At 33.3% G+C, this 15,736-nt stretch overlaps 1 non-coding gene across 1 annotated transcript; it reads right to left on the bottom strand.

The window, feature by feature from the left end:
* Positions 1-9,284: 9,284 nt before the first annotated feature.
* LOC128042633 (small nucleolar RNA R71) lies at positions 9,285-9,390 on the bottom strand. The gene has a single exon (XR_008198148.1). It is a non-coding gene; the product is annotated as a small nucleolar RNA R71 (small nucleolar RNA).
* Between the last annotated feature and the right edge of the window lie 6,346 nt (positions 9,391-15,736).

Below are 15,736 nucleotides of genomic sequence, written 5' to 3'. Positions count from 1 at the left end.
TCTCCTCAATCAAATGGAGTAGTCGACTGGAAAAATCAGACTCTAAAGGAAATGATGAATGCATTACTAGGAAGCTCTAGGTTATCATAGAACATGTAGGAGAAAACTATTCTATCAGCTAATTACCTTTTAAATAAGGTTCCCCATAAAAAAGGGACAAAACACCATATGAGTTATGGAAAGGTAGAAAACCTTCCTACAACTACTTGAAAGTGTGAGGGTGTCTTGCAAAGGTAATGGCTCCGTTACCAAAGCAAATGAAAATAGGTCTTAAAATGGTGGATTGTATTTTCATTGGCTATACAGATCATAGCAATGCATATCGGTTTCTTGTGTATGAATCAAAGAATCCTAACATTTACAAGAATACTATATTGGAATCAAAGAATGCTTCATTCTTTGAAAATGTTTTCCCTTGTAAATGTAACACCCCTATTCCGCTCCGTTTTCAGATTAAGGTTATAGAGTGTTACCGATGAAAACAGATCATTTCACTTTAATTTAGAACAGTTAAATAATTAATTTATAAGCATATAACAAACAATATATGTTCAAGGTATAAATACAATTATGGGCCTTGAATTGGGTTTAAGGGACCCTAAAAATAGTTTAGGAACAATTCGAAATTAAATCAAAACAAAATAGAAAAAAATTAAAAAAAATTGAAAATTTGAAAAGCAAGGGTCACACGATCGTGTGGTCAGGCTGTATGACATAACTTAGACTATGTGAGCATTTGAAATAAGGACACAAGACTGTATCCCAGCTCTTGTGTTTGACTGTGTAACTCATTGGCTAGGCACACATGACCATATCACAGGCCATGTGCTAGCCCATGTAACCTACTGACTTAAGGCACACGGTTGTGTTTCAAACCGTTTCTTAGACCATGTGAAACCTTCACTTAAAATAATAAAGCACACATGGCCGGGTGGGATAACCATGTGTGAGACATGACCGTGTGACAGCCCGTGTCCTAGGCTGTGTACTCACCATTTAACCCCTAATTCAAGTCAATTCAATACCAAATCTTGCCCAACAAGGTACTTAAATATCATATACATTCCTATGATCAAAACACTCTTAATACATTCTTAAACATGTTAAAACAATCAACCTAAAGCTTCTAACCAATGTACCATTCATAGGCACCTCAATTCATAACTAAACATTCAAATAACCTAACAAGACTTTGTCTAATACCAATTTCCAATTTATGCTGCCAAAACTGACTATATTATTATTACCTTTTGAACATGCTACAAATTTTACCAAATAAACATTAGGATTTCCATTTATAAATAAGATTACGTATTCCAACATTACAAAACATACTCAAAAGAAGCTAACAAATCTTCTTAATCATCCACTACCATTAACATTAATAACTTACAAACAAAACCTATATACACATGCCACAACCCAAACAGAGATACAAGAGCTACCACAAAAAGGAGTTGGATAGTGTGAGCTTTTTGGTCAATCCGTCTGTTTGGTTTAGAATTAGCATCTACAAAATAGCATAAAAGAAACGTTGAATTGACTTGACTTGACTTTTCGTAAGCTCATAATATAAACGTTGACTTGACTTACATCATAAAAACAAATACTTAAAGAAATATCATACCATCCCAAATCATCAATACCAAAACATGAATTATAATATTACTTGTACCCATATTCAAATGGTTTTTAACCTTTTACTTCTCAAAGGCTTATCGTAGTGAAATCACACGTACTCAAAGTGACATTCCATCTAACTGTATAAATCATACATTGTTATATTTTCACTTATCAAGCCCATACATATAAATAACCCAAAACATACAAGCATATAAATAATTTGTAAATCTCCCTATCATTTAGTTCATCGAATCAAATAACTTGACTCAAATTTTTAAGTAACAAAAATCACACCAAGGGCATTATAAATGCATAAAAGGGGCACCAAAGTGCAATCAGGAGCACGAATGTGTGATCAATGGAATCGAAGTGCAAACAGGGGAAAAAATGTGCATTCAGGGACACCAAAGTAAAAACAGGGGTAGATATGTGCATTCAGGGGCACCGAAGTGCAAACAGGGGCACATATGTGCATTCAGGGACACTGAAGTGCAAACAGGGGCATGTATGTGCGTTCAAGGGTACCAAAGTACAAACAGGGGCACATATGTGCATTCAATAGTAGTTTCTTCATTTTTGAATACATATTTAAATTCATTTCATTCTTATATAACTCTAACACCATTCCAAGAGAAACACTACAATATTCTCAATCAATTTCATAGATACAAAATATTTGTAACTTTCGTATTTATATAGAATTATCCAAACTAAATTCACCTACTTACATATATTTACCAATTAATTAAAGAAAATTAATAAAATTCACTAGAAAATTACATTTACATAATGAAATACGATGAACTTACCTGGGCTAAATTGTAGCAATTACAGAAGTTTGGGGACTACTCCGTTACTTTTCCTTTTCCCCGTATATCAATAGAATCTTGATATAAAATATAATTTATTTCATTTATTAGCTTAAATTTCATATATTAGTAAATTCTAAAATTTGTACCCTTCTATTTACAAAAAATACATAATTGCCCCTAACTTTTACACTTTATGCGATTTAGTCCCTTATTCCGAAAATCATCAAATTAGCCACTTATAAAAATAACCACATCTACCCAATATTTAAGGCTACAAATCAGTCCCTAAAATATCACTATTTCAAAATTAGACTATGAGATTTTTTAACATTTTAACAACTTAATCCTTTAACTAAAAAATATCAAAAATCAGTTGTCAAAACAATCCAAAATCACAACCATGATTTCAAAATCATCATTAACATCAAGAACAATCAATATTCATGAATGAAAACATTTAAAATTTTTAACAGTTTCAAAAACAAAGGCATGGGTTAGCTGGACCTAGTTGCAACGATCTTAAAAATATAAAAATTACAAGAAATAGGTGAAAAATGGCTGACCATGCTTGAAAACATCAATGGCTGAACCTTGTTTCTTCCTACCATGGTTTAGATTGATAAATCTCCATGAAGGAGATAATAGTTTTGATTTATATTTTTTATTTATGTTTTTTATTAATTAAATTATCATTTTGGCCTTATGTGAACAACTTATGAAATGACAAAGTCATGCCCATAATTGTCCACTATAAATATGAATGGTGTAATTACCATTTGAGTCCATTATTTATAGATTCCATAACCATTTGACCCTTCTAACTAATAGAATTCCACTTTTGAACCTTTTACGATTTAGTCCTTTTTATTTAATTAACTATCTAAACGTTAAAATTTCTTAAGCAAATTTTAATACGACCTTAATAACAGTCCATAAATATTTAATATTTACAAGCTCGATTTATATAAACGATGTCCTGATGCCTCATTTTCTAAACCCACTTGACTTTAGCGACACCACTTAAACTAAATTATTCATTAAAATAACATAAATTACCATATCAAAATCAAATATAATACAATATTTGACTCGTAAATATTAAATAGTAATATTTATGGACTCACTCGTCAAATTTGTGGCCCCAAAACCATTGTTTCCAACACCACTAAAAAATGAGTTGTTACAATAAAGCTAGAGAAGTTGATTCAAGTTCAACGAAATAAACTTCAGAGACTATAGATGAAAATAGTTAAGACGTTCAACAAGAGGGTGAAACTGAGATAAAGCCAATGAGTAAACGAGCAAGGGTGGAAAAATCTTTTTGATCGAATTTTCTAACCTTTATGCTAGAGGCCGAACCTTAAACATATAATGGTGCTATACGGTTATCCGAGAACACCTCATGGAAAGATGCTGTTAAAAGTGAAATTAACTCCATCATGCAAAATCATACGTGGGAATTAGTGGATCTTCCTCCGAGAATTAAACCATCAAATTTTAAATGGATTTTCAAACAGAAAATGAAAGCAGATGGAACAATTGATAAGTACAAGGCCGGATTGGTTATAAAAGGCTATAGATAAAAGGAAGGCCTTGACTATTTTGATGCTTTTTCTCCAATATTCAGGATAACTTCTATAAGGATGATACTTTCAATTTTCGCCTTACGAAATCTAGAAGTACATCAAATGGATGTTAAAATAGCTTTCCTAAATGAAGATCTTGATGAAGAAATTTACATGGAACAACCTGGGGGTCATGTAGTTCATGGACAAGAATAGAAAGTTTGTAAATTGGTGAAGTCTTTGTATGGACTTAAGCAAGAACCAAAGCAATGGCATGAAAAGATTGATAATTTTATGATGGCAAATGACTTTAAAATTAATGAGTGTAACAAATGTGTGTATGTCAAAACTATCGACATTGGATATATAATCCTATGCTTATATGTTGGTGACATACTCATTGTTGTTAGTAACAATGAAATGGTAAAATGTACCAAAGACATGTTAAGTTCAAGATTTGACATAAAAGATTTGAGACTAGTTGATGTGATTTTGGGCATCCTAATCAAGAGGTCATCTGAAGGTCTCATATTGACTTAGTTACACTATGTGGACAAGATTCTTGGGAAATTTAGCAAGGATGATTCTGGTATAGCCAGAACTCCAATAGATACGAGCCAACATCTGTCCAAAAACAAAGGTGAAAGTATTGACCAAGTGGAATATGCAAGGGTCATAGGCAATCTTAAGTACCTTATGAGCTATACTAGACCATATATTGCTTTCACTATAAGCAGTTTAAGCAAATTCACAAGCAATCCAGGGGAAAACCACTAGAAAGCAATTATGAGGATATTGAGATATCTCAGATATACTTGGGACTATAAATTGCATTATTCCAGAGATCCTACTATTTTAGAAGGATTTTCTGATGCCAGTTGGATATATGGTATTCAAGATGCCAAAGGTACAAGTGGATATTTTTTTACATTGGGAGGAGGAGTTGTGTCATGGAAATCCTCAAAACAAATGATTATAACCAGATCTACAATAGAATCTAAGTTTGTAGCTCTAGACAAATCTAGAGAAGAGGCTAAACAGATTCGAAACTTCTTGGAGGATATTCCTAACTGGCCAAAGCCTATGCCCACAATATGCATATATTGTGATAACTAAGAAACAATTGGTAGAGCACAGAATGTAATGTATAATGGTAAGTTGAGACATATGCGTCATCGACACAGTACCGTTAGACAACTGATCTCAAATGGAGTTATCTCTATTTATTTTGTAAAATAAAAAGATAACATTGCGAATCTGCTAACTAAAGGATTAAATTGAGATTAGGTTGATAAAACATCAAAAGGAATGGGACTAAAGCCCATGAAAATTAAAGGTTCTATGTGAAGGAAAACCCAACCTAGTTGACTGGAGATCCCAAGATCTAGGTTTAAAGGGACAACTTACATTGGGAGGAGGAGTTGTGTCATGGAAATCCTTAAAACAAACGATTATAACCAGATCTACAATAGAATCTGAGTTTGTAGCTCTAGACAAATCTAGAGAAGAGGCTAAATGGATTCAAAACTTCTTGGAGGATATTCCTAACTGGCCAAAGCCTGTGCCCACAATATGCATATATTGTGATAACTAAGAAACAATTGGTAGAGCACAGAATGTAATGTATAATGGTAAGTTGAGACATATGCGTCATCGACACAGTACCGTTAGACAACTGATCTCAAATGGAGTTATCTCTATTTATTTTGTAAAATAAAAAGATAACATTGCGAATCTGCTAACTAAAGGATTAAATTGAGATTAGGTTGATAAAACATCAAAAGGAATGGGACTAAAGCCCATGAAAATTAAAGGTTCTATGTGAAGGAAAACCCAGCCTAGTTGACTGGAGATCCCAAGATCTAGGTTTAAAGGGACAACTTACTTGCATAGACCTTGTGAGGTCATATAGGGGTTGTTACCCGAAGTCCATTCCTATGATTTAAACAGTGATTAAAACTGGGATAGGTTAAACAATGCTTTTAATGACTGTTGTGTGTTTCGATAAGCCGAGCAACAAAAGTCACCTATGTAAAAGATAGTAGGACCACTTCGAGGATACTATTGGGGCATAGTTCTCTCAAAATCTTACAGAACCAAGAGATGTTCACAACGATATGTACATACACATGAGAACTAAAACCTTGCCAGGGAGGTAGTTGTGTGAGGTATATCATCGTTTACACAAAGGACAGAAGAGTTCAAGGACATCGTGTCTACTAGTTGGCTAGTAAAGTAAATATACTTTCATAAGGGAAGGTTCAAGGGTTGATGCCTACCTATCCCATGCAACTATCGAACGTAGATTCTATCACCACATCAAGTCAATGTTTTTCATTAAAATTATCAATTTTCATTCATGTGGGGGATTGTTGGAAAAAATGGATTTTTAAGATACTTTGAGGCATATTCTCGATTAGTAAAGGTGGAGATTTAAATCATAACATTATGGTTTTATATTCTAATCCATAATACCTTTATAACGGTATATATATACTCAAAATGGTTGAGTGATGAATGAGAAATTGATGCTTAAAGTAAGCCACTTGTGAATTATGTTGAGGAAAATAAAAAGTTTAATCCCACATTGGTTAGATATCAAATGTGGAATATGTTTATATATGTGAACCAACTTGGTGGTTATTGAATGACTAAACTAATACTCTACTTCACACGCAAGGGGGTGCAAACCCAAACCTGCCGGGGTTAGGGGTGCACCCACACAACGTGGGTGACGCGAAATGTTTGGACCGGCCGGGTCTTCTAGGCCTGCGGATATTTTAGCCCAATACGTAATCTTATTATTTTCTCAGCAGAGCTTATATGTTTGGAATTAAAAGGAGTTAATGGCTCCTTTAATTAAAATGTTAATTTAGGTTTAAATGGCTCCTTAATTAATGGACACGTTATTGGCTCCATTAGTCAAAGATTTCCAAAAATTCTTCATTTGAATTTATTTAAAACCAAATAATCTGTAGGAAAATAGATATGCTAAAATTTTCCATTTCGAGAGATCCTTTCCCTGCATAGTTTTTTCGAACTGTTTTCGGTGATAGATAAAGACAAGGCTACTGTTCATCAATCACTGTAACAGTGCTATTGCCGTGCTCATCTTGTTGTTATATCCTGGGAGACATTTGACTGACGTTTCTTCAGCACCAAAGGAGTGGCCGAATCTGTCTTAAGGAAACTGTGAAAACAAACCTCAACTAGCAGTCTATATTTTTGCCTACCTATGAGTATAATATTTTGACCCAATCTTTATTTATGTTCTTTTCTAATGATATATATAAATGTTTATATTGTTCTCATTTGATCTTGTGATTTAAATAAATATTTTATATTACTTATTATTTTCTTGACGTGTGTACAATAGAAAATGTAAGATTAAGATATGGCTAATAGTTGTTTAGGTCTAATGTGATAACTATGAATTATGAAAATGAGAATTCATTTTTCATAGAAAATGATGAGACAATGAATGGTTTAATTAGAACTTATATTTAGAATAACCTCTCAATAATTTGGTAATACATACCATGACTTACTGTAAAAGTGTGTTATAGTAACATGGTCACATAACGATCAATTGATTAAGTGAATTAATAAATAAGAATAAGTTGTGTCGTATATGAAATGAAATATTTTGTTAAGCACTCCATAATCATATGATGCCTTGTGTGGTGATACAGGTCACTTATGCGACAATTTAATGATACTAATTAGTATATGTGATATTTGGGTGCCATTAATCACCAATAATGTGATATGTGTTATATGAAACTCATTATGTGAATTTTGAATCTTGTAATTGATTAATGATATGAAATGCCCTTGTGAGCTTGGTAGATTAGCTAGGGTACAATTGGCATGCCATAGGGATTAGATGCAGTCATAGTGGAATTTATACTTAAATTTTCCACACCTAGAAACACTAAAATATATAGACTTTTTCAGCACCTTTTGAGCACTAATTCATGTAGATTCTAAGTAATTTCTGTAAAATTTTATAATTTTATTATAGAATAATTAACTTAATATTAGTTTATAAAAAAATTTGAATTTTAATTATTTTTATAATAATTTCGCGTAAATTGGGTTAACTTTGGTAGTTTTGCACAAATGGTGAAGAATCAGCTGGACAGTCACCTTGAAAGAATTAATTTATGAGGCACCTTGGGAGCATAATATGATAAATTAACAGCCATGGAGGACTTAAATTTAAGTTTTTGGACTTCCTTGAATCAATTGGTCCGATTTAATTTTTATCGGGAAAAATGACCAACTTGAAATAGAAGAAATGACCTGAATTTAGTAAAAAAATAGGGAGGATGGACAAGCACAAAAGAGCATCCCAAAATGTCCCATATAGCTGACCCAATTAGTTTATTTTAGCTTATCTTTATACTTGCAAATCAGCCCTTGAACTTCTCCTAAATGTCATTCAAACCCCTCCCCTTTTCATGCCTTCTATTTTTAGCCACAAGCTAAAAATAACAAATTTAAGTCAACCATTCCTTCCACCTAGCATGGCCGAACGTGAGAAAGGGGATTGGCTGCTATTTTAGCTAATTTTAAAATAGCAGCCACCTCCCACTATAAAAATCCCCCTTCACTATCTCATTTTTCATCCTTGACTTGACACATTATTCTCCCCTTTCTCTCTTCCATTCCTTTCCTTGTTTTCCTATTTTCTTTCTCTTCATTCCCTTGCCGATTTCCCCTCTTGAAAAGGAGCTAGCATGCCTCTTGGAGTAGAAGCATTCAAGAGGTCATGAAGGTTTTGGATCGACAGAATGAGCACAGAAGAAGAAGAGCGCACTAGTCTGGCTTCGGAGAAACACCAAGATTTGTTTTCTAGTTCCCTTCTCTTTATTTTTTCCTGTTTATGTTGTGATCATGAACATGAATATTTTTTGTGTTCTTTTCTTGAATTAATTAAAATGACTTAAAATTCTTTTGCACTAGATTCATTGCATTCTATCCACTTAGATTGTTAAAAATGTGTTTGTGTTGTTATTAGGTCTTGGTAAATTGTTCAATTAATAAAATCATACTTATGTTATGGAGGTGAGTGATTCTTTCAAGTTGTTTATGGTGGTGAGTAATTCTTTCAAGTTAGCCAAAGTACTCGAAGATGCATTAAGAGTAAAGTTGTTCCCATACTCATTAAAGGACAGAGTTCGAGCCTAGTTTAACTTATTGCTATCAGATTCCATAACCACATGGCAGGAGTTGGTAGAACGCTTCCTTATGAAATATTTCCCACCTAGAAAGAATGCTAAGTTGCGGAATGGAATCACTACTTTCCAACAGATGGATGACAAGTCCTTGTATGAGGCATGAGAAAGATTTAAAGAACTATTACAAAAATGTCCTCATCATGGAATCCTACATTGCATCCAATTAGAGACATTCTACAATGGTCTCAATGCTCACACGAGGATGATAGTAGATGCTTCTATCAATGGTGCTCTCCTTTCTAAGTCTTATAATGAGGATTATGAAATTATTGAGAGAATTGCCAATAATAATTACCAATGGCCAACCAACTGAGCAGGTTCAAAATGAGTCACAGGAGTACATGAAGTGGACGCCATCACTTCACTTGTAACCTAGGTATCTTCGATATCCTCAGTGTTTAAAAATTTTACTACTAATGGGTTTAAAAATGTTGTAGCTCAGCCACCTAATCAATTTGAGAATATAACCTATGTTTATTGTGGGGAAGGACACTTGTTTGAAAATTGTCCATCAAATGCAGCGTCTGTGTATTACTTGGGTAACCAGAACTGAGGTAGGCAGGGAATGCAATCTAATTTTTATAACCCATCTTGGAGAAGCCACTCGAGTTTCTCTTGGAGTAACCAAGGGGTTGAACCCAATAACATTTATGCACAATCCAAACTGACCCAGCCGCTTGGATTTACCCAAAAAGTTTAGAAACCACTACAAGTCCAACCTTTCAATAGTCTAGAAAACCTATTGAAGGTATATATGGCAAAGAATGATGCCACTTTAAGGAATTTGGAAAATCAAGTGGGTCAACTTGCTATTGAACTTAGGAACTGACTATAAGGTGCGTTGCCTAGTGAAACTGAAAATCTAAAAAATTTGGGGAAAGAGCACTATAAAGCATTGAATTTAAGGAAGAGAAAGACGTTATAGCCCAATACTGTCAAAGTTGAAGAAGAGCCAGCTGATGCTCAAAGTGGAAGTTCAACCAAGTGTTGAAAATCCAGCTTCACTAGAAACAGAATCTATAAAATCTGATAAGGTAACTTCTAACCCAGTCAATTATGATAAAGTAACACCTTTGTTAGATGTAGAAGTGCCACAATAGATAAATTTCCAAGTTCAAATAAAGAATCCTTCACCACCCTACCCTTAAAGACTTCAGAAGTAGAAATAGGAATTCCAGTTCAAGAAGTTCCTAGACGTACTCAAGCAACTTCATATAAACATCCCATTGGTAGAAGCTCTTGAGTAGATGTCAAACTATGTCAAACTCATGAAAGATACCCTGTCCAAGAAATGGAGACTTGGAGAATTTGAGATGGTAGCTCTGACAAAGGAATGTAGCGCATACCTACAAGAAAAACTACCCCAAAAATTGAAGAATCCAGGTTGTTTTATCATACCTTGCAATATCAAGGCAACTTATTGTGCTAAGAAATTTTGTGACTTAGGGGCAAACATCAACTTGATGCCCATGTTTGTGTTCCAAAAATTGGGGATAGGGGAAGTTAAACCAATTACGGTTACGCTTTAGTTAGCAAATTGATCTTTAGCACATCTGGAAGGAAAAAATCGAGGATGTATTGATACATGTGGATAAATTTATTTTTCCTGCTGACTTTGTTGTTTTAGACTTTGAAGAAGATAATAAGGTGTCAATCATTTTAGGAAGGCCTTTCCTAGTAATCGAAAGGACCTTGATTGATGTGCAAAAGGGCTAGCTTACCATGTGTGTTTAGGATGACTAGGTAACGTTAGCATATTTAATCTATGTGATTCTTGATGCAATTGATTAGTGTTCTACAGTGACTGAGTTAGAGGAATTAGCTGTAAAATGGGAAGTCAATTCTAACGAGGACCCATTAAGATAAGTCTTAAGGTCAGACCCCACAAGTGATGAGGAATGGGGGGAATATTTAGCTTTACTAAAAGCTAACTCAAAATGATTCACTTCAAAAGTTCAGTTCGAGTCATTAGAGCTGTCATCCTGTGAGTACAAGCAACCTAAACTGTCAATAGAAGAACCATTCGTGTTAGACATAAAGGTTGTGAAAAGGCATATGGAGGATATCAGGTTGACCATTCAAAATATTCGAGGTGATTATCCGTCTTTGTGCACTCACAAGTTATTGCAAGAAGAACCTGAAAAGGTGTCTATCGAAGGGCAGAGGAGTTTGATCCAATCTTGAATATTTGATCCCGAAAAACTCAAGTCTCAATGGTTAAAAACAGGGATCATTTATCCCATTTATGAATTTTTTTGGGTGGTCCCTGTTCAATATGCACCGAAGGAAGGAGGTATCATGATTGTGGGAAATGAAAATAGTGAGTTGATTCCAATAAGGATGATTACTTGTTGGCAATTTTTTGCGGACTATAAGAAGCTAAAAAAAGGCTACCAGGAAAGATCATTTCCTATTTCTTTTCTTGGATCAAATACTTAACAGAATTACTAGGCAAGATTATTCCTTCTTTTTAGATGGGTATGATTGGTATGACAAATGACCATTTGACACCTCCTTGGTCAGTGATGATCCCTAATAACATTAAGGGAGTTCTCTTTCTTTGTCATTATTTTATGTTGTCAGTTTTGTTATTTTATTTTATTTTATTTGAATAAAATGGAAGACTTAGATAATTTTTTTGTTGGATTATTATATTAAAATAAATTCTATTGATGATATTAGAATTAAAGCGGGACCGCTTGTGACCCCTCCAATCTTTCCTGAGAATTTATTTTAACATAATTTTCCGAGAAAATATTTCCTAAGTGACAATAAATTTTTGATTTGTTAAATAAAAGGGTCAATTTTGATCCAAGTGTTAGTTTTCTATTTTATTTTCAAATTATTTTCAATTCATGTACTTAATTGAATTATTTCAATAATTAGTCGTCTTTTCGTAAATATTTTAAAATAGCTAAAACAAGAGTTTTTAATTTTTAATAAATAAGATAATTACAAATAGTATTTTAATATATTTTATATTATTTATTAATTGTTATTGTCTTTATATAGCATTAGGAGTTGCAATATTGTATTATTATTTACTTAAGAGTTTGAGTTAAATACCTCCCTACTCACACTTTAAATACCACCACCTTCACTATCTTCCCACACATCTTCTCCACTGTCGGTCCTAACACCCTCTATCCTCCAAGAATCCTAGTGCCATATGCCCCAAGTTGCTAGCGGCAGTAGCCATGCGCACCCAGCAACAGCCGCACGTTCTTGCTTCCATTGCACCAAGCCTCTACCTAGCCACGGGCCCTTGCTCCCTTGTACCAAGCCGTTGCCCCAAACTGCTGCTCCTTGCGGCGTCTTCAAGCCACCATTCAACCACCCACCGACAACCACCAAAAGCCGATGCACCACCTAAATTCCACTACACAACCCGCCATTAGTCACCCTTAATCTACCCCTCGCAACCATCAATTCGTCCACTAAGTTTTCATCAATCCTAAACAAAGGTGCTAAGAATTTTAGTTTTCAAAGTTTTAATTTAATTTATTTAACTTTTGAATTTTACACGAATTGTTAATTTTAAATTCTAATTAAAATTTTGGAAAATTATTAAATGTTTCCACCTTATATAATGTTCAGGTCGAATCATGCCTTGTAAAAGAACTCGATCCTCGGTCCAAGCCGAAGAATCACAAAACAAATTCTTTTCCTAAGAAGCTAAGGCAAGATACGAGAACATTTTTAAAAATCAACAAATGCTTTCAGAGAAAGGTTTTACTTTGATAGAAAGTAACTACACTGATGTCATGACAAGCATTCGAAAAGTTGCTGAAGCTTTAAACTGGGAAGTGTTTTGTGAGAATAGACCAAGTGCGAAAGACGAATTAGTTCGAGAACTTTATGCAAATTTGACCTCAAGTTCTTTAACTGAAGTTTCTGTCCGAGGAATAAAGGTACCTCTAAACTCGAGTTCCATTAATGAATTTTATGATTTACCTAATTTTGAAGACAACAAATATTCTTCTTTAATAGACAATATTGAGACGGAAAAATTGCAAGAAATTATACAAGAACTCACAGTTCATGGTTCTAAATGGGCTATGTCGAAACACGAGACTCATACTTGTCGCAGAGAATACTTGACCTCATTAGCGAAGGTATGGTTTTATTTTGTCTGATTCAGTCTTATGACTATCTCACATGGGACTATGATTTCAGTAGAATGAATAGTCTTTTTATACTCGATTATGACAGCAAAGACTATTAATGTGGCAAGATCATTCTTAAAGAAATTTGAAACTATGCCGCTAGACGTCCTGGTCTAACTTATTTTCCCTTTACAATAATTATTTTATGTTTGAAAGCTAAAATTCTTGCAAACGTAAAGAGGACAGGATATAGCCAAGGCACAATCATAGATTGAGACCTTGTCGAAGTAGCAGGAAATTCTACCATTCAAACGCAAGCTATGTCGATGGATGACGCCGAAAAAGATAAAGTTCTTATAGAATTAGAACCAGTGCAACCAATTGAAATTCCTGACGTGATAGAGTCAATTGAACTTTTTTTCAAACCTGACATGGCAACCCCAACGTTTAGAACTCCTTCACCGAGCCCAATCTTCGATATGAGCTGTCAAAGATGATGGATTTAATGCAACATATGCAGTCGCAACAACAACCTTATTGGAGATACTCAAAAATAGAGGATGACTCAATTAGAGATGCTTTTAAGAAAATCTTTCACAACCCGTTTATTTTTGTGCTTGAAATTCCAGACTTTATATTCGATCCATGGACTCCAATGTCGAAGAAGGAATGAGGCGCCTTGAGCAAAAACAAGGACGATGAAGCAAAAGATGGGTCAGATTCTAAGGGGTCTACAAATAAATAAAACACGGGGGGATCTTGTCTTTACTTTATTTTATTTTATTTCATAGGATATTTTTAATTTTTAGGCTTAGGTTCTTTTAGGAAATTTCTATTTCTCGCATAATAAGATAAGAGGCTGAAATCATTGATCAAATTGAACATTTTGCAAAATAAGAAGTGTGACAATATATATGTACATGTCTATGATTGGATTTTTCTAGGAAATCATGGTATTTAAGCAACCAAATTTGACTCACCTCCTTTTCCTGGGATCCAACCTGATGTATATAGTATCTATTCAGTTCTATATTTTATTCCTTATATATTGTTTTTAACAATGGGGACCTTGTTCATCTTAAGTAAGGGAACCAAATATTGAAATTGATTTTTTCAGAGTATATTTTTATTTTAATTATGATTAAATTATATTTTGTTAAAAAATTTGAATTTTTGTTAATTATGCTAAACTTAGTATAAATAAAGTTCTATTTTCTCGATAATTGCTATGTTAGCTGAATTATGACATAAATGTTACTCTTAATAAAGTTTGTAAATTGAATCATAAAATTTTTAATTTCTTAGGAAAGCTAAGCCTGCATGAAAGTTTAAGTCTTTAGAATTGATTTAGTAATTTCTTGAGGCGAAATCCTAGGAGACATAAAATTTTGAAAATGATTGAGGCAAACTTTTGTTTGGATTGATTGAGCCTTTCAAGCCAACCTTATTGAATATTTATCCCTCGAAACCCAATTTTGAGACTATATGGCCCGATTTTATTTGAACCTTGCAATAATAAGCTATCTTTTCTCTCATAATTATCTCTAAATTGTCCCAAACACTAGACTCAGTCTATCCAAATATTTTTTGAAAATAAGTTTGGGGTAGTTGAGAAGAAGTATCAAATGCTCAAAAAATAGTAGTACATGCAGTAATATGCTCGAATGTAAAAAAAAAAGAGCATATGTACTCAAAAGAATAGATGTACAAAGAGCATGTGAAATCAAATGCAAAATTAGTTGGTGAACTCGGAGATATTTATTTTGAAGGTTCAATGAAAGTTGAATCTAGGGTTTTTAGCTTAAAATTATCTATCTTTTACCTACCCCTAGCAAAGCCACGTTACAACCTATTTAAAATACCTATTGATTCAAATTTCTGTGCTAACTACATTAGTGGAGAGAAATTGCTAAACTCAACTTATGACAACATAATTAAACTTAGTGATTATAGTTTAGTCTTAAATGAGGAAACAAAAATTAATTGGTAAGAATTTAACATATCTTTATTGAGAAAGAATTTAGTCTATTCTTGCTATTATGATAATAATTGAGAATAATTCGAGCAATATATATATACTTGAGTTGCATAATTTCAAAATTTTTTCTTGAGCACAATTACACTAAACTCATAATTGTGGGAAGAAATTATTTTGAAGAAATTTTCAAAGGTGATTTTATTAAAATTTCTTTTTAGAATTTGTGCATTACAGGATGAGTAATGAATTAATTTTGGGGTGTGGAAACACTAAAATATAAGCTCTTTTATTATAAACACCTTTTGAAGACCTTTTGAGCACTAAATCATGCAATTCCTAAGTAATTTCTATCAAATTTTATACTTTTATTATAAAATAATTAATTTAAACTTCGTTTATAAAACATTTT

This window comes from Gossypium raimondii, chromosome 7 (genome assembly GCF_025698545.1).
Source record: "Gossypium raimondii isolate GPD5lz chromosome 7, ASM2569854v1, whole genome shotgun sequence".
Lineage (NCBI taxonomy): Eukaryota > Viridiplantae > Streptophyta > Magnoliopsida > Malvales > Malvaceae > Gossypium > Gossypium raimondii.
The sequence above is the reverse complement of the archived record's forward strand: the minus strand, read 5'-3'. Positions and strand labels throughout refer to the sequence as shown.